The 20,723-nt window shown below is 43.2% G+C and overlaps 1 protein-coding gene across 1 annotated transcript in view; it reads left to right on the top strand.

The window, feature by feature from the left end:
- KMT2E (lysine methyltransferase 2E (inactive)) overlaps nucleotides 1-20,723 on the top strand; it is a gene marked incomplete in the record, with an annotated part of 3,388,239 nt that overhangs the window by 918,723 nt on the left and 2,448,793 nt on the right.

The following is a 20,723-nucleotide window of genomic DNA, read 5'->3' as shown; positions in this document are numbered from 1 at the left end:
GCCAACATCCTGGCAGATAGGTTTAGTGCTAACTTTACCCCCCTCTCACCCCCTAAAGGGCCCATATCTATACAGGAAGAATGCAGAGTCCCTGTAATCACAGCTACACAGGTAAAAGCTGCACTCTCTAAAGCCAAAAACACAGCATCCATGGGACTGGATAACATCCCAGGCTGTGTTTTACATGAACTTCAGAAAGAACTGGCTCCCCACCTAAGCACCATGTTCAATCATAGCCTCACATCAGGCTTTGTGCCCATGGAATGGTGCACAGCAACAGTTATCCCACTCCACAAAGGGGGAGCCACCACTTATCCCGGGAACTATCGCCCTATTAGCCTGACGAGCCTGGTCTGCAAGGCCATGGTATGTGTCATCATGGAACTCGTAGACAAAGACATTGGTAACCTCCAAACTCTGGACCCCATCCAGTTTGGGTTTGTGAAAGGTAGATCATGCCTCCTGAACCTAATTGCTTTCTTTGAGGCAGTCACCAAAGCTGTAGATGAGGGTAAGGTGGTTCACACAGCCTATCTTGACCTTGCCAAGGCTTTCGATACCATCCCCCATTCTAGATATATAGTTAAACTCACTAAACTAGGTATAAATCCCTACGTCACAAGATGGGTTGCCAACTGGCTCACTGACAGAACCCACACTGTAAAAGCTGCAGACTGCAAATCTGACTTCAAACCAGTGACAAGTGGAGTACCATAGGGATCAGTCCTGGGACCTCTCCTGTTTGGTATCTACTTCTCTGAAGTACAGGCTAACACAGAAGGCCTGTGGCTAATGAAGTTCGCAGATGACTACAAACTAGGAGCCATAGTAGAGTCCCTAAATGATGTGGGCATCCTACAGAAGGGCCTCACTGAGACAGATGCCTGGTGTCAAGAGCCATGGCCTCAAGCTCAGTGCCAAAGAGTGCATTGTCATCCCCTTTGGTAAAAACTTTGTACCCATGAACTACCACATAGGCAGCAGTCTACTTAACACCGAATGTGTGATGAGACCTTGGGACCCAGGTGGACAGTAGTCTCTCCTTTGATAATCACATCGCCACAGTAGTCAGGAAGTCCTTCTACATGGCACACCTCATCACAAAAGGATTCTCATCCAGGAAAAAAGAGGTCACATTCCCTCTCTACTCGACACTCCATTAGACCCATTATAGAGTACAAAGCCCCTTTTGGAATGTACTTCGCAAGACATCTGTAGCAGCTGGAAAGGCCACAAGTACCTCACAAAGAGGATTACTGGGCTTAAACAGATGCCCTACACTGACCATCTCAAACAACTCCAGCTTTACTCCATAGCATATCGCCTACTCTGAGGTGATTTCTGCCTAACATATGAAGCTATGTCAAACGCAGAGTTTTTGGACATGCTACACCTAAAGAAATCCCAATCCCTCCAAGCTACACGCTCTGGGGACCTAAACCTTGTCACCACAATAAACAGGACATGCTGGAGGGATAGATTCCTGTCACAGAGACTTCCCATACTCTGGAACAAGCTACCCATCTATGTCAAGCAAAGTTCCTCATTGGCACTCTTCAAGAAAAATCTTTGAGTGGATGGGAAATAGAAAAAATACCCCGGGAATCACTTCTGTCGCTCTGCTCGACGGTGGCACAGGAAAATTATTTTCTTGGGTGGCATAAGCCAGGGAACCTTGTTGGCTAGGCTTACTTAGGCCCTTGGGCCGATAGCCTAGTACCTACCTATGAACCTATTATTAGACTAAATACAATATTATGTAGCATTGAAATGTGCTGACATAAGTGTGATGGTTCATTGTTTACTCATAAAGCAAAAGTCAGAGTGGAAAAGTTCAAATAGTGGATAAAGAGGAGGAGAGGAAGAGAAGAAAGAGTGAGAAAAAGTATTTGTTAGAAGTAATAATTAGGGCAGATATGGGAGGCAGGAGAAAAAATGAGTAAAAGTAACATTACAAGTAAGAGAAACGAAACCAAGGAAAAGAATAAATAACATGGACAACAAGATTTACTGTGTGTGTGTGTGTGTGTGTGTGTGTGTGTGTGTGTGTGTGAGTGATGTAAAAGAAGTATAAAGCAAGTCTGCACTGCTGAGGGGGACACTTGTGCAAGTGCAGTGGACTGGCTCCAGTAGGAAGGGATGGCAGCATCCCTCTCAACATCATAGAACAAGAAATCTGGACAAGGCCATAAATAATACGGGACAAAGGCCCAAAAATTGGGAAAATTTATAAATATTGCAGCTTACAAACTTAGAAAGTTGATAAACAGGTTTTGTATTGGAGTGAGATTTCTTAAGGATACGAAGTCTGAAAATCAAATGCCTGTCAATTTTCTGACTTCATTGTTCAATGATTTGCCAGTGAATTGACAGAAAACTACAATTTTATGAAAAACAGACAAAAAATCTGGACTTTCTGCAAAAGTCTGTACTGTTGAGAGATATGAATGGGAGTCTTGAACCAACACCCCATCAATCATTTTCATTTGTTTGCCAAAGATTACAGCAGTGTTTTGCAGAGAGGTGGGAAAAGCCTTAAATTTGACTGGTATGTTTGTTTATTTATTTTATTTTACATTTGTTGACCGAGAGAGTCCAACTGGATTACAAGTCCATTTTCAGTGGAGGCCCGGGGAGAAGGGCTCCAAGAGAACAATTTTTTACAAAACATAGTTTTAAGGACAGACTTTTGACGTATAATTTCCATAGAAGAGACTTTGACATGCATATTAACTAACAGGTAGGATACATTCATTCTCTTCAATATAATATTAAATTTTAGAAGATATTCCTAAGTTCAGGATTCCTGTGATAGATGTACTATCAGAGTAAAAGCAGAGAGACGTAGAGTAAGGCTCCGAGAGAGCAGATGATGCTCGCTATAGTTGAGAAGGATAACAAATTGATTCACTATGTCTTCACCTGGTTTTAGTTGAGAAGGATACCAAATTGATTTACAATACATCTTCTCCTGGTTTTAGTTGCTTTTGGAGAGCTCAGTATTGCTGGGGTAGTTTTCCCTAACTCCTGGAGAGATGGGATGAGCAGTAGATTAACAGTCCTAAGTGGGCACAGTACTATGGTTGGCTTAGCAGAGTTACTTAAGTTAGGTAAAGTGTTCTAATGAGACATTAGCCAGGGGGGGTACAGGAGCACAGTTGATTATTCAAAAAGTGAGTTTTAACAAGTTTCTTGAACTGTGATGGGGATTTGTTGTCAGTTATGTGGGCAGGAAGGGAGTTCCAGGTTTTTGTTATACAGTGGCTATAGACAGACTTACCATCTTCATTGTTGTATTTGGTTACTTTGAGGAGGTTTTGTGTGGTAGACATCAGGGTCCTGGCGGCTGTATAGGTTTCGAAAGATTTTGTAGAGCTGGGGTGTTTTCAGAGTTCTGTATTATTTTGTGGGCTAGTGACAGTAGCCTTTCGTTTGACACTCATGTTGCTAAATTAGTTAGGAAAACCTTCTACATTGCCCACCTGATCATGAAGGGATTCACATCTAGATCAAGGGAGGTCATCGTCCCCCTGTACTCATCACTCATTAGACCTATGATTGAGTACAATGCCCCATTCGGAATGTATCTGACCCGACACCTGCAGCAGCTGGAAAGGCCCCAAAAGTTCCTCACCAAAAGGATAAAGGGTCTCAAAAATATGTCTTATGCTGCCTGACTGAAAGAACTCCAGCTCTATTCAGTCTCATACCGCTTGCTCAGAGGTGACCTGTGCCTGACATATAAGGCCATGTCAAACCCTGATTTGATGAATATGCTTCACCTCAAAAATCTAGATCCCTCAGAACCACAAGGCGGAGACTTAAACCTTGACACGGTTATTAATAGAGCGTGCTGGAGGGACAGATTCATCACCCAGAGACTCCCTATGCTGTGGAACAAAATCCCGGTACATGTGAGGCAGAGCACCTTGCTGGCCTTGTTCAAGAGGAATCTTGACCAATGGATGGGAGATCGCAGATATACCCCAGGGATTACTTCAGTGTCACTGCTTGACAGAGGCACAGCAAAATAATAGGCATAGTTTTATTCAAACTAAAGGGGTGGCGAAAGCCAAATAACTATGGGCTAGGCTTACAAATGCCCTTGGGCAGATAGCCTAGTATGAACCTATGAACCTATGATGGTTGATTGAGTTGTAGTAGTAGTGGTAGTTCTAGCCAAGTGAGTTTTTTTAGGCATTCACAGTGATGTGTTCTGATGGGAGAGGTGGTAGCGAATTTGGCTATCTTAGTATAACAATTATCAAGTTTGTTTAGGTCAGATTTGAGGAGATTTGTAAGCACGGGGGAGGCATAAAGTAGGGTGGATAGTAGACGAGTCCTCGCTATTGTAGTTTTGGAGTGGTCAGTGAGGAATTTTTTATTGCGATACAGTAGGCCAAATTTTTTATGTACTTGTTTTATGGTTATAGAAATATGTAGGTCAAATCTAAGCTGATTATCTATTTCAACCCCTAATAGTTTGGTATGATTTTTGGGGGTGATTGTGGTCTTGTTAAAGGAGGAGATAAAGAAAGAATCAGTGGGAGGTGTGGCTCTGTGGGAGATAAAGTACTAGCTTTGTTTTACTTGGGTTCAGAATAAGCCTTTGGTTTGTAATCCAAGTTTCTGCTAGGGAAAAGCTTTCTTGAGTTAGGGAGTGAGGGATGTCAATTGATTTAGCTGCACATATTATGGTGGTCTCATCTGCATATTGCACTATTGAGACTTTAGGAATACTGTTTGGGAGCTGATTGGTGAAGAGGGTAAAAAGAAGTGGCCCCAGGATGGAGCCTTGGGGATATTCCTAGGGAGACTGGTAAGGAGGGGGAGAGTTAATTTTGCCACATAACAGCTTGTTTCCTTCCCTCTAGGTAGTTTTTGAAACAGGAGATGGCAGGGGTGGTAAGGTTTAGAGTTGCTAGTGAAAGGAGTTTTTTGTGGTTAACCATATCGAATGCTTTGGACAAGTCAAGGAAGGTGGCAGATACAAGGAGTCTATTGTTTCTGTGAGTATTGACAATGTTGGTGAATTTTGTTAGTGCGGTGGAGGTGCTATGGAAGGGTCTAAAGCCATGTTGTTGTGTTGCTATTAGATTATTTTCTTGGAGAGAGATATTTCATTAGTTGCTTGTGTATTACCCTCTCTAAAATTTTAGATAAAAGGGGTAGTATGGCTATAGGGCGGTAGTTAGTGAGTTCCATTGAGGTTCCCCCTTCATGTAGAGGGATGATATGTGATATTTTCCATAGCTTAGGTACTATACACTTGGAGATGGATCTGTTAATTAGGATGGAGACAGGAAAGGATATGGCTTCTTCAGCCAGGTAGAGGTATTCAGTGGGTAATTTATCTGTGGCTGGAGACATTGGTTTGAGCTTGCGGAGTAGTTTTTCAATGGATTTGGTTGGTTCTGGGTGGAAGCTGAACTTGGGGCAATTGTTAGTTGGGGGTGGGGATATTGTCATAGGGTTGGTTGTTTTGCAAGGGTCTGGATGGTATCTGTAAAGTATTTATTAAACTGTATAAAAGCACACCAGCATTCCACGGCAGGGATAAGCTAAACAATTTAATGAGTGAAATAAAAATAAAGCAAAACTGGTGCAGACATAGATAAGCACTTTCGCATGCAGCTTCTTCAGATCTAATAAACAACTGAAAACACTTGGTGTTTAAATACCAGCTCATCATACAATGTATCCTATCACATGCTGTGCATCATTAGGTTACTTAATTAAATTGAGTGGGGATGTCTTCTTGGTTATCTTTTTTTGGGGTTGGATTAGTTGTTTTACCTGGTTGTAGAATAGAGTTAATTGCTGCCCAGAATTTTTGTGGGTTGTTCCTGTGCTTATTATGTAACTTTTGGTAGTAAGATGCTTTGTCTGTTTTGGTGAGTTTTTTGGCTTTGTTAGTAGTTCAACATATATTTGTTTGTTCAATTGGGATTTACTGTTGAGGTAGTTGGTTAGGCCTTGTTTCTTTTTTTTGAGGAGGGATTTTGTGTCTGGGGTTAACCAGGGGGCATATTTAGTTTTAATTATTGTTGTTCTGGAGGGGGCGTGATGGTTAAGGGTGTTTAAGGAGGTAGTATTGAAATATAGTACAGCTTCATCAAGAGGTAGGTTTTTTAGGGGGGTCCAGTTGCACATTTTTAGGTCATTTATAAAGTTGGAGCTGTTAAAGTGTTTTTTTTTGTTTCTAATTAGGCGAGTAGATATTTGGGTCTGTTGTGGTGATTTTGATCTGAGATAAGAATCTGGCTTGGTGGTCACTCACAGTGTCTGGTAGACACCCTGCTAGGGACATCAGTGATGGGTGGTATACGAGTATCCAATCTAGAGTGGATTGGTGTTTGTTTCTCTTGTCTGTTCTTGTGGGGGCAGTGATGAGTTGGGTTAGGCCATGTGGGTTATGACTAGAACAGTTTTGCCAGTCAGTATTAAGGTCTCCTAATACTATGTTTTCCTTGGGGAGGGAGTTAGATATCCATTCTAGGAGTTTTTCTGTAATGGGGATATTGTTGCATAGGGGGATGTAGCATCCTATGATGTTGATGTATTTACCATCATTAAGTTTTAGTTTTGTTAGAGTGAGCTCAACTTTCTGAGGTCTGGGGTTGTTATGTCTACTTTCTCAAGGATGAGGTGAGATTTGTACACTATAGCAACCCCCCCCCCCCCTGTTTTTACCTATTCTGTCACTACAAATTATATTGTAACGTGGTGAAGTGATTTCATTGTTGTGGTTGCCTGGTTTAAGCCAAGTCTCTGTTAGTATGACTATCTCAGGTTGATAAAAGGAGAGTAGTGCAGGAAGGTCGTGGACTTTGTTTAGTATACTTCTGACATTTTAATTTAAAATGTGGAGCGTGGATTTGTCTTGGTGGTGTAGGGTATCATTCAGGTTGAGAGTTGGGGCTCCTAGATTTTGTAGGCATGTGTTTGGGTGTATATCACCGCAGCTAATGAGTTGGGTTCTGAGGTAAAAATAGAGTTTGAGTAGTTTGCTTAGGGTCTTAAAGTTCTTTATAGTTGTTTGGGACTGGTAGTGTGATGGCTGCAACCTGTGTGCATAGTGGTGAATAAAGAAGGTTTGGTAGTGATATCGGACTAGTTGAGTAAGAGGGTGTGTTGTAATAATGTTAGTGGAAGTAGTTTTTCTTGGTATGTGGATAAAATTAAGTTGTTTTTAGTGGTTGGTGATAGAAGTTAGCAGTGGGAGGGTGGATACACCTAGCAGCAATAGTAAGAGGTGTATGTATGTGGGTTTGGGTAGTTTGGGCATGATTTGGTTGGGTTTGGTCATGAGTGAGAGATCTGCTTGAGTTGGGGTGGGCGTGGTGGATGATGAGAGGTGGTGTTTGTGATTGTAAGGTAGTTAGATGGAAGACTGTGCTTTACAGGGTGTGGAATAGTGGAAGAGAAGGAAATGGATACAGGGGTGGGCAGATTAAGTGGTTGGTGGTTAGCATGATGGGAGTGGCTAAGTTCATTTGAAATGTAGCATTAGTGGGGGCGGGTGGGAATAGGAAGCAGGGAGGGGAGCGGAGTGAGCCCGAGTGCAGCTGGGCTAAAACTAACTCCAGTTATATCCCTGGGCTTATTTCTTTTCTTTGTACACCAAATGTATCTTTCCACTTGTTTCTGTTTACATCAAATGTGTCTGTTTGGCTGTATTGTACTAGTTTAATTTACTTATACTGATGCAGTCACATTGAAAAGGGTCTGGGGAAGCTTCCTCACCACAAGCAAGCCAAAAGATAACTTTCAAAATGGTGCCACTCAAGGAGACCCACTAATGTAGACAAGTTAATGTGCATGGGGGAGGAGGGAGATACAAAATGGGGGAAGGTATAACCAGAAAAAGCAGGTTCAGATCTGGCCTGCCCCCTCACAGAAGACTGCAAAGAAAAGCAATCAGCATAAGAAGTGGAAGCCTTGGAGCTGTAATGTAAGTGTAAGCAAGGAAGAGGTAGAAGGAGAAAATTAGGAGTGTAAGCAGTTAGTTGCAGAAACACTACTTTATGGCCTTGGTGTGCAAGTAATACAAAAGGAAGGTAAATCTGTCTGGGGGACAAAATACACCAAGTAAATGGTACTCGCCTTACTTTACAAGTATTCAGTGTGGAGGCAGATCTGTTTGGGACAAGATACAGCAAGTATATTGTTAAGTTATGCCACCCAGTGGCAGTAGACAAAGCTATAGTTGCCTGGGCGGGGGGGGGGGCTTGCAGGTGTGCACGCCGGCCAAAACAATGTTTAAAAAATAACTAATAAAAGTAACAAATGTGCTGTAAAAAGAAATGTAAATAACCAGTCACAATGTTTAAAACATAACTGTTAAGGACCACATCTGCTAATAACAAGAACTGTAAATATCCAGTCACCTGTGCAGACTTGTCTGGTAGGTATCCTTATTACAAAGTGTTATTATTGGCTTGCAGTAACTATAGGGAGAAACCGGGCCATAGCAGTGGATTTATCTGGCAATGTTGCAGTTGCTGGAGGGGGGGGGGGTCCTGCGATGATGCAGGTAGACCAAGTGTACTATGCAGACCTTGTCTGGTAGGTATCCTTATTAAAAAGTGTTATTCTTGGCTTGCAATAACTGTAGGGAGAAACCGGACCGTAGCAGTGGTTTTATCTGGCAATGTTGCAGTTTCTGGGGTGGGGGAGGGGGAACCCGAGCTGCAACCGGACCGTAGCAGTGGTTTTATCTGGCAATGTTGCAGTTTCTGGGGTGGGGGAGGGGGAACCCGAGCTGCGATGATGCAGGTAGGCCAAGTGTGCTATGCAGACTTGTCTGGTAGGTATTCTTATTAAAAAGTGTTATTCTTGGCTTGCAATAATTGTAGGGAGAAACCGGACCATAGCAATGGTTTTATCTGGCAGTGTTGCAGTTGCTGGTGGAACCCGAGCTGCGATGATGCAGGTAGACCAAGTGTGCTATGCAGACTTGTCTGGTAGGTATCCTTATTAAAACGTGTTATTCTTGGCTTGCAATAATTGTAGGGAGAAACTGGACCATAGCAGTGGTTTTATCTGGCAATGCTGCAGTTGGGGGGGGGGGGGCTGCGATGATGCAGGTAGACCAAGTGTGCTGTGCACACTTGTCTGGTAGGTATACTTATTAAAAAGTGTTATTCTTAGCTTGCAATAACTGTAGGGAGAAACCGGACCATAGCAATTGTGTGGGTGTGGGTAGCTGTGTTTGTGGAAGGTGGAGGTCTGCCTCTGTAAGTGTGGTACGAATGTTATGCATTATGAAATTGAGAGATTAAGAGTAAAATTGTGCTGCAGTTTCATCACTGCTTGATTCAGACATGTAGATTCCACTGTGTTTGTCAGTACTATGTTTGAGTGCATTGTTTTGGAGTGTGGTATCACTGCTACATCTGCTAGTACTCTTTCAATACAAGTATCTGCTTTGGAAGTTTTCTCCAGGAGTCTGTTGCTGAGAGGATGAGACACATGCTACAAGTATACAACTAAGACAAACTACATAAAGCAATAGTAAGAAGTACTAGGTCACATCAGAGGCTTGGGAGAGGTCATTGTTAAGAAACTGAGAACTGTTGTAAAATATATCATTAAATACCATAAGTTCAGGTTATACTATAAGAGAATAACTATGTAAAGATAACCATGTCAGCAGCCAAAACGCATTACAAGTTGAATATTTTACTGTGCACATTTTAAAAAAATGGATAGACTGGTCTAAACTCTGGACTGATGCGTTTCCTTTTTTTTTTTTATTCCTGTGAAATGCTATTCAGAAGTGAAGAGACATACAAGGGAACAGATTTAGTGTCATACCAGGCTATTTTTTTTATGTCTATTGTCATGCAAAGCTGACTAGTTGAATCAAGCAAAGCTGGAAATGTGAGACTGTAGCCCACTGAAGGAAGGGTGACGGGAGGAGTATCCTGGCCAGGAACTGAAACTTGCAAAATTGCTCCTTGTGAAAAGTCTTTATCTCAGTAATTTGTTGACACTTTTGCAAGTTTCTTTCAGAGAATGTGTAGTACATCAGTAGGAACAACATTTGTAAAACTCAGCGCATACCAGTCAATGACACATGAGCTGCAGACTCTCAAACTTGGCAGTTTTTTTCAGGTGTTTCATTCTAAGTGAATGGAAGTCTAGTCTGACAACAAATGGTAGGGCTATTTGTTCTCACAGTCTGTGCATTATGGGACAGATTTAGCTTTCCAAAGGAATCGCAATGTCTGCCCCTATGGGGGCAGACAAGAGTAAAAACAAAATAAAATTAGGAATGAGTACTTATTTTGCTGCAGGCAGCTTTGGGAGGTGTAGTAAATCATGACAAGATAAATAAATACATGTTTTCTTCATCATTTGCCCGTAGTGGTCCTTTAAGCAGGAACTTACTGGACCCACACAAATGGCAGCTCCACAGAAAAATCTTTTTACGGAGCACTCAGGATTGGGGGACTCCGGAGGTAGATCTCTGTTTCGCATCTCAACCATCAGCTGAAAAAATTCTGTACCAGGAGTATCACCACCTAGCATGGAAGGTGGATGCCATGACCTTTTTGTGTACGCATTCCATCTTCTGCCTCTTATTCCCAAAATAAGGGAGGAGAGACCAAAGGCCATCCTCACTGCTCCAGATTGGTCTAGACAACATTGGTACTCCTTACTGAGCAGCCTGACATTGCAGCCTCCCAGGCAGCTTCCCCGATCTCGGACCTCCTGACTCAGGTGGGGGGGATGGGGATGCTGCACCCAGACTTGCAGACTCTCAAACTATTTGCATTGCTTATACTCTAAAGGCAAACAAGGGGCCCCAGTTGAGCAAACAGGTCCTAGATATTGTCACAGATGCCAGAAGGCCCAGCACCAGAAAATCTTATGCAGGAAAATGGAATAGATTCTACCCCTGGAGCCAGTCCAGAGGGGGCAGTACCTCACAACCTTCATTCCTCTTATCCTGGACTACCTAGTAGAGCTACTTAATAGTGGCCTGTCCTTCTCTACTGTTAAAATCCACACCTCAGCCATTTCAGCTCATTTTGACACAGATCAGCCCCTGTTCTCCTCATACTTTGATCAAACAATTCATCAGAGGGGCTTCTAATATCAGACCTCCGAGAAGGCCCACCCATACCAGCCTGGGACCTGAATTATGTTTTGGAAAAACTAATTACCACCCTTTGAACCTGCTGCTTCAGCAGAACTAAGATTCCTCTCCTGGAAAACTACTTTTCTCCTAGCTATCACCTCAGCTAGGAGGGTTTCAGAACTTCAGCCACTGATGGCCATTGAGCACTTCATCATTTTCCATGCAGACAGGGTTTCCCTGAGGACTAACCTTTCCTTTATGCCCAAGGTGGTGTCTAATGTGACTCTCAACCAGGCCATACATCTACCCACCTTCTTTCCTAACCCTCAAAACAAGGGGGAAAGAATTTTTGCACTCACTAGATGTGCACAAACAGCTCGGACACTATCTGGACCGTACTAAACCCTTCAGGAAAACAGACTTAACTACTTGTCAGCTTTGTCCCAGGGGCAGAGGGGAAGCCCATTTCCAAGCAAACCATTTCCAAAATGGATATCGCACTGTATCCATTTCTGCTCCAGATTAAATGGGAACCCCCCCCCCTCATAAATCTATTTGAATCCATTCTACTGGGACAGCCTCCACTTCCACAGCATTCCTCAGAGTAATTCCCACCAGGGACTTCCTGGAAGCTGCCTCCTGGACTTCTGTCCTTACCTTTACCAAGCATTACCACCTACCTCTATTTTCTAAGGCTAGGGCAGGGTTTGCTGACCCAGGTCTAGGTCTCTTACTAATCCTACCACCCCTCTCCTCAGCTTTGGGAATCCTCCCACAGGTGATGACTGCAACAGTGAAACACGAAGAACATAGTACAGTTGTGTTTTGTGTACGCTTACTATAAATGTAGATGTTAGAGTTTGTTGACTGCTGCAGTCCTGGATGTTCTTCGTGTTTCACTGTTGCGGTCATTACAATTGGGTTATCCTGCTGGCAGGCTACCCTCAGTCGGCCTGAATTCCAAAGTCTAGGTCCAGCGTCGGTTGCTATTGCCTCTTCCCTGACGTCAGTGCGCCAGGGGTATAAAAGATGCAGCCGACGCCATTTTCTTATGTCTTTCTTGCCGCGCGGTGCCCGAAGCAAAAGCAGTTCGCAAGTGCCGGTCAGCCGACTCCTGAGATTTTCGTGTTCGAATTTCAGATCCGAAGTCTTCACTGAAAGCTAAGTACCCCGTTGGGGATACTTTTTTCTTGCTCCAGACCGATGTCAGAAAAAGTTAATTGTATTTCTTGTGGAAAGCAAATACCTCATAAGGACTTTCATTCTTACTGTATTCCTTGCCTAGGCCCTGACCACAACGTTGCTAGTTGTCGGTTTTGTGCTAGGTTTAACCAACGCACTATTAAGCGTCGGTACGTTTTTGCATTTCACTATTTTGGCAGAAGATTTAACTATACAGAAACGCAAGGAAAATGACAGGCATCCGAAGTCCAAAACCGACGGCGAGGCTTCTTCTAAGTCAGTCGCCGGTTCTCAGTGAGGCGCCTTCGCAGCCACTGATGACCGCTACTTTAGACTCGCAAGCTGCTACCGACACCCACGTGGAGTTGACCAGGCCGCTGGAAGCTCAAGGTATTGGACCTTCGGAAGCTATTCCCACAGATGGGTCCGGAGCCGCTGAGTAGGCATCGGCTTCTGCGGGTGTTTTCAGACCTACTCAATTATATGTTAAAACGACTTCAGCTTCAAAGGCAAAGACTAAAGCACCTTTAAAGACAAAGAAACAAGTACAACAGCCTCATGGACAGGCCTCCATGCCTAAAAAAACAGATGCTCAGAATAGCCGAAGACCTAATTACTTTGATCAGGGGTTCCCTTCGCCCTCCTGATAAGAGGCCTAGGCAAGAGACAAAATGTGAATCTTCAGATCAGGTTTCCATTTCATCTGATTCCTCTTCTGATCAGGAATATTCTCTTTCTCCCTATGAGGATTCTGATGCTGAAGAATCAGTCCCTTCAGCCTCTCCTCCTGAGGATTATTGTTTTGTGGAAACTTTACATACCATGAGGGAGCATTTCTACTGGGAGAGCCAAGATTATTCAGAATCTAAGAAAAGGATCAGAGACTTCCTTTTACTACCACGACACAGGCCCCTAGCTATTCCACCTGTGTTAGACATTGTAGATGATGCATTTTCAGAGTCCAGTCTGACCCCTGACTCCTTACCTCCAGCTCCTGTTAAGCCGGACAGGTACTACAGGGTTCCTGACTCTCATAAATTCCTTTTCAAAAAACCCTGCTGCTGACCCAGAAACTATCTGTCGGGGTCCCAAAGGGGTCAAGGCTTCCACTGCAAAAAACCCTACTCCCTCTGACAGGGATTCTAGGGCACTGGACAGATGGAGAAAAAAAGATTTACACTTATGCTACCCTGGCTATAAGGGCTTTAAATTGTCAGCTTCATATGCTCAAATATCAGCAATGTATTATGTCACTGCTTAAACAGAAAATGTTGATAAATTCTGAATGTTCAGAAAACAAAGAAATGCAGGAATTATTACATGCATCATACTTTGCAATGTGGTTTTGATTCTCTGGAGGCCTCCTGCAGGGCCGCAGTTACGGGTTCTGTCATTAGGAGGCATTCCTGGTTAAAGGAAAAAATCTACCTGATCATGTTAAAGCAAAATTATTAGATGCTCCATTACAGCATAATGCTTTGTTTGGTGTTAAAGCAGAAGAGGTGTTAAAGAAAATGGAGGACAAAGCTAAATCTATGCAAACAGTCAAGGATTTCTTACAGGTACAGCCACCAAGATTTAGCAGACACTGGCCTACAAAGAATTGGTCCTTTCCAGTGTCAGACAGGCCACAAAGGGGCAGACACAGACACCCTAGAGGCAGATCCCAGCCCCAAGGTTCGTACAGGTCTAAACAATGGGGTGCTTCTACCTCCAAAACTGGAGAAGACAAATCACAGCCATACAGGAAAGAGTCCCAGTGACTTCTCTCTGCCTGCGCTAAGCACTTATCTTCTGGCAGCACCTTTAGGGGGAAAATTAGCACTTTTTTCTCAAAATTGGCACATAATAACCCAGGACAAATGGGGCTTAAACATAGTGTCACAAGGCTACAAGTTTCACTTCCATACCCTGCCAAGGGCAAACGGTTGGCCAGACCTGCCAAAACATCAATGGGCAGAGGCACAAAAACAAGTCTCATCCCTCATGGACATGAGGGTCATTCAACAAGTACCAGAGCAAGAGCAGGGACAAAGATTTTATTCAAGACTGCTCTTTGTACCCAGAAAGGACAAAGCATGGAAACCAGTACTGGACCTATCTATTCTAAACACATATCTGGATATTCCAAAATTCAAAATGTTGACTCTACAGCAGCTTCTGGCCATGTTGGGCAAGAAGGCTTGGCTTGTGACTTTAGATCTAAAAGAGGCATACCTGCATGCCCCAATCAGACAAACATGCAGAAGATGCCTCAGATTCAAAGCTGGCACAATGCACTACCAATTCTCTGCACTGCCCTTTGGCTTATCTACTGCGCCCAGGGTCTTCACAAAGTGCCTGGCACCAGTAATTGCATTCTGCAGACAGAGGAATACAAATATATCCTTACTTGGATGACTGCCTCATTCAAGCAGAGAACAAGGACATTCTATTACAGCATCTGGCATTTGTAAAGAGATTACTACCATGCCTAGGGTACACAGTCAACTAACAGAAATCAAAACTAGTACCGTCTCAAGAGATAATATTCCTGGGTGCAAGCTTAAATACAACTGCCCAGATGACTTATCTCACGCCAGACAGACAAAGGCAACTAACTACCTATTTCAAACTGTTGGCAGCAAAGGCCCAGTTATCTGCAAGAAAAATTCTGCAGGCTTTAGGCTTCATGGCATCCTGCATTCTACTAATTCTATATGCAAGACTGCATATGAGGAAACTTCAACGGTACCTAAAAAGTGTTTGGACTCAACATTGCCACAGCCTGGAAACAATAGTTACTCTCATTCCCTGCCTGCAACAGGAGTTTCGATGGTGGGTGAAGGCCTGCCACCAGAACAAGGGACAGCCATTCACTCTACCCCCAGCCACACAGACAATAACAACGGATGCATCGGATTATGCGTGGGGAGCCCACATGGCAGGAATATGTATTCAAGGCACATGGTCCGCAAACCAAATGCATCTACATATCAATCAAAAAGAGATGCTAGCTGTTCAGAATGCCCTGACAGCCTTCAAGGACCTACTTCATTCGGGACAGCTACTGATAAAGACAGACAACACCACGGTCATGTGGTATATAAACAAGCAGGGAGGCACTCATTCTTACCCCCTTTGCAGACTAGCCATGACTTTGTGGGACACAGCATTGACTTACCAAGTACATCTGCAGGCACAATTCCTGCCAGGAAAGATAAATACTCTGGCAGACGAACTAAGCAGAAACCTCATGGATCCCCATGAGTTGAAATTGGATCCACAAGTCTTCAGCATGGTAACAAGGAAATGGGGATGCCCGGACATGGATCTATTTGCCTCACCTCACAACTGCCAACTAAAGGGATTCTGCACAAGGACTTATCACAGACGAGCATGGAAAGTGGATGCCCTATCTTTCAGCTGGAAAAACTTAACAGTATATGCCTTTCCTCCTCTGCCTCTCCTCCCCAAGGTACTCCTAAAGGTCACACAGGTGAAGCCAAAAATGATTCTGATTGCCCCAGACTGTCCACGCCAGTACTGGTATCCAATCCTAAGGAACTTGTCTCATTGTCCAGCCTGGACCTTACCTCAAGTGCCTCATCTACTGTCCCAGCAGAACAATCAAATCCTGCACAGCCAGCTCAAGACCTTAAATCTGGCAGCATGGTGGATAATGTAGTCATACAAAACACACCTCTCACTAAAGCGGTGATGGATGTCATTTTGGAGGCCAGGAGGCTTAGTACTAGAAAATCCTATGCTGGAAAATGAAAGAGATTCTGTGCTTGGAACCAGGCACAAGGAATTGACACAGCTGTACCAAATATTCCTCAGATTTTGCAATACTTGACTGAGATGCTGGACAAAGGCATATCCTTTTCATCTATAAAAAATCATGCCTCTGCCATTTCACCTCATTACAATACAGAGCCACCAATCTTTTCTCATCCTTTATTAAGACAGTACCTCAGAGGGGTCAAAAATTTAAGGCCTCCAAGGAGATCACCAATACCTGCATGGGACCTCAATTATGTCTTGGAAAAACTCTCCCCGCCTCCTTTTGAGCCAGCTGCTACAGCTGATATAAAGTTTTTATCTTGGAAAACAGCTCTGCTCCTAGCAATAACTTCTGCAAAACAAGTCTCAGAGCTACAGGCACTCATGGCTGTGGAACCTTTTATAATTTTTTATCCAGACAGGGTTTCTCTGCGGAGAAACACGACATTTATGCCTAAGGTAGTGTCCAGTATGGCCCTTAACCAAACTATTCATCTGCCTACCTTTTATCCAAACCCACAGAATAAGGGGGGAGAATCCTGCATTTTTTGGACATACACAGACAGCTACGCTTCTATTTGAACAGAACCAAAGCTTTCAGAAAGAGCAATTACTAGTGGCATATGCTGCAGGATCACAAGGAAAGGCTATCTCAAAGCAGACTATTTCAAAGTGGATAGGCCACTGCATTCGTTTCTGCTATTCACAACATGGCAAGCCAGTACCTAAGGGCATTAGGCCGCATTTAACCAGAGCAGCAGCCACTTCAGCAGCCTTCTTCAGGGGATTACCAACCGAAGACATCTTAGAGGCTGCTACTTGGAGTTCAGTGCACACCTTCACAAAGCACTATCACTTACCACTCTACTCTAAATCCAGGGCAGGCTTTGCCACTGCAGTTCGGCAGGGCCCAATAGCCGCTCGTAATGCTATTTAGCTCCAGCCTCTCAACTTTAGCTTTGGGATTCAACCCAATTGTAATGACTGCAACAGTGAAACACGAAGAACATAGTACAGTTGTGTACACTTACCATAAATGTAGATGTTCGAATGTATTCACTGTTGCAGTCCAGGTTACCCACCCGCCATCCCCCATTTCTTTGCTGGAACTCTCTATTCTATACAACCTATGTGGTGTATTTGCTTGTAGATGAAGTCAAAATATATACTTTGGTGCATGCATGTTTTATTGACATATTTTTGGCCTACCCTTTTGGGAGCACCTGACATCTGGGGCAAGAAAAACTGAAGAAAATGGCGTCGGCTACATCTTTTATACCCCTGGCGCACTAACGTCAGGGAAGAGGTGACAGCAACCGACGCCGGACCTAGACTTTGGAATTCAGGCTGACTGAGGGTAGCCTGCCAGCAGGATAACCCAATTGTAATGACTGCAACAGTGAATACACTCGAACATCTACATTTATGGTAAGTGTACACAACTGTACTTTTCCCTCCCTCCTCCCCCTTTATATATTCTTTCTTTAGGGAGACATAAGCTTCTTTAGGTGGCTTTTAGCCAGCAGAACCTCTTTACCATATTACATGGGCTTCTGACTGGTTAGGGCAAGAAAAACTGATGTAATGGCGTGTGCTACCTTGCTTTATAGCACTGACGCCCTGACGTCAGTCTCCGAGCGACAGCAGCCAATGCAGAAAAACATTGACTCTGGTATTCAGGCCAGCCGAGGGCTACCACAGCAGGGATTACCCCACAGCTGATGGCTGTAACAGTGAATACACTCGAACATCTACATTTATGGCAAGTATACACAACTGTACAACCGCCTTTTTACTAGCTATTACTATGGCTAGAAGAGTGTCAGAGCTTCAGGCCCCTGTGTGTAAGGAATCTTTCATCACATTCCACCCCTGACAGAGCCTCTCTTAGGCCTAACCCCTCCTTTATTCCTAAAATGGTTACATACATCTCTTTGAAGCAGACCATCTACCTACCTACCTTCTTTCCCAGCCATCAGAATAAGGGGGAGAGAGTCACCCACTCATTGGATCTGCATAGACAACTACATTATTACTTGGACAGAGAAAAAATGCAAGTCTAACCAGCATTTTGTGGCCTTTGCCTGTAACTCTGAAGGGAAACCAGTTTTTAAGCAAACAGTCTCCAAATGGATCTCCCACTGTTTTGTTTTGTTACAACCATTATGCAAAAAAGTCAACAGACTCTGAGATCACACTGTACTTGTGCTATTAGTTTGTCTACTTCCTTTCTTATAGGGGTGACCACTAAGGGTCCGAATGGAAATATGAAATGTCAGCAAGCAAAGGAGAGTAGTAGTGCTGAAATTGAGTTCATCCTAAAGTCTTGGTAAGTACATTCACGAGGTGGACCCTCCTTTCACAAAATTTCACCAAGGCGACACTGATATATAGACTGTATTTATATAGCATATGTCATGGACAGAGGTAGGTCAAAAACTAAAAAAGATAGCTGGGTGCATAAGACCCGGGATAAAAAAGTGTACAATCGTGGTAGGCACACTGGTGCCAGGACTGGAAAAGATGACAGTATAGAATCCTCAATACGAAACATTCCTACAATGGGGCCAGGCCAGGCCCAAGGCGAGGTTGTGCCCCACAGTGTAGAAGGAAGTAGCTGTCTACAAAAAAAATCACAAAAGCTGATAGGCCAAAGAAGAGCCATAAAGACGATAGTGGACTATTGAGGATAAGAAAGAAATTATGTATTATTATTATTATTATGCAAAAAGCTCAGCATTTTCAGACTCGAGATATACAAAATGATTAAGAGAAATTAGAGGAAAGAAAAGTACTTTCGCAAGAAAAACTGTCAGAAGCGTCAAATGAAAATTTGTGTTCATTAATACAACAGATTTGTGAAAAACAGTATATAGATCAAGAAACCTTGATCTGTTTGGAAAAAGAAACATCTCAGGAAGTGCGAAAATATAAACCGCAAAATGGAGAGATTTGAAAAGTATAAAAAAGAAATATGGACATGAGAAAGAGAATTGATATAGTGCAATATTTATGTAAAGTAGAAAGCCAAATGAATCAATGTAAAGAAAGCAGCCCCAAATATATTTGGTGATAGTCCCCTAAATACAGAAAAATGTAATAAAGGATTTTGGGGACCCAAGTAGATAGTAATCTCTCCTTTGATAATCATATTGCCAATGTGGTTAGAAAAGCCTATGTGGCCCACCTAATCACAAAAAGGTTCGCATCTATAACGAGAGGTTATTGTGCCTCTCTACTCATCACTCATTAGACCCATCATAGAATACACCGCCCCATTTGGGATGTATCTTACAAGATGCCTGCAACAGCTGGAAAGACCACAAAAGTACCTCACCAAGAGGATTACTGGCCTCAAACAGCTGCCCTATGCAGCCCGACTCAAACTCCAGCTGTACTCTGTTGCATACCGCTTACTCAGAGGTGATCTCTGCCTGACATACAAGGCCATGTCCACCACAGAATTGATGGACATGCTCCACCTAAAAAAAAAAGCAAATCCCGGAGAGCCACACACTCTAGAGTATAAGCCTCACCACAATGATAAATAGGGCATGCTGGAGGGATAGATTCCTATCCCAGAGACTCCACATGCTTTGGAACAGGATTCCAGTATACATCCGGCAGAGCCCCTCACTAACACTCTTCAAGAGAAACCTTGACGGAAATTTACCCCGGGGATCACTGCAGTGGCTCTGCTGGACAGTGGCGCAGGGATCTAATGGCTCTGCTGGACAGAGGCACAGGGAACTAATCTAAGGGGTGGCAAAAGCCAACACATTCTGGTTAGGCTTATAAATGCCCGTGGCCAGATAGCCTAGTACTTGCCTATGAACCTAAGAGAAATACAGGCAAAGGCATACGGATATGGAAAATTTCAAAAAAAAAAAAATCACAAAGATGGAATGTAGAAAAGAAGATCATTAAAGTAGAAGTTAAAAAAATAGAAGTTGAAGTTATGGAGTGCCTGCGAAGTGAAGGATTTGATGTTGAAGGTCTAACCTAGGTTACATCACAGCAAGATGGAGCGAGTCCCCAAAGCAGGGAGATAAAGGAAGGTCAGCAAACATCTGAAAAAACATGGACATGGGAAAGAAAAAGAGATTTAATGTAGTGTAATATTTATGCAAAGGAGAAAGCAAAATTAACCAATCTGAAAAGAGCAGCACCAAATATATTTGAAAAGAAAAATAGGCAAAGGAACTCAGACGTGGAAAACTTTACAATACAAAAAATAAGACGACAAAGAGGAAACGTAGAAAAGATTAGTAATGGAGTAGTTAATGAAATAGAAACTGAGGTTATGGAGTACCTGCAAAGTGAAGGATTAGTGTAGAAAATCTAATTCAGAGAGCACCCCAACAGGGTAGAGTAATTGGATATCCAAATTAAGGAGGAAGCAATTGATCAGATGCCACATGAAGATAATTTGTATCCTTCCACAGGATACCAGTATAAACATTCACTTGAAACTGTACAGCAAGGAAAGGAACAGGAAACTGTGGAAACTCTGATACAGTCAGTGTTGAGGAGTGGTAGACCAGTGAGTTCCCATATGATAGAGCAACAAGACGGCACTGGATGAAATTGAGAATGTGTCACAGGAAGATGCTATAGAACCTTCTATAGAGTGTCCACAGGAATTAGAAAACAAAGAATGTGCTCTCAGTTTGGAAGAAAATGAGCT

The sequence above is a fragment of the Protopterus annectens genome, chromosome 11.part0, assembly GCF_019279795.1.
Source record: "Protopterus annectens isolate FY-2018-M chromosome 11.part0, PAN1.0, whole genome shotgun sequence".
Classification (NCBI taxonomy): domain Eukaryota; kingdom Metazoa; phylum Chordata; order Ceratodontiformes; family Protopteridae; genus Protopterus; species Protopterus annectens.
The sequence above is the reverse complement of the archived record's forward strand: the minus strand, read 5'-3'. Positions and strand labels throughout refer to the sequence as shown.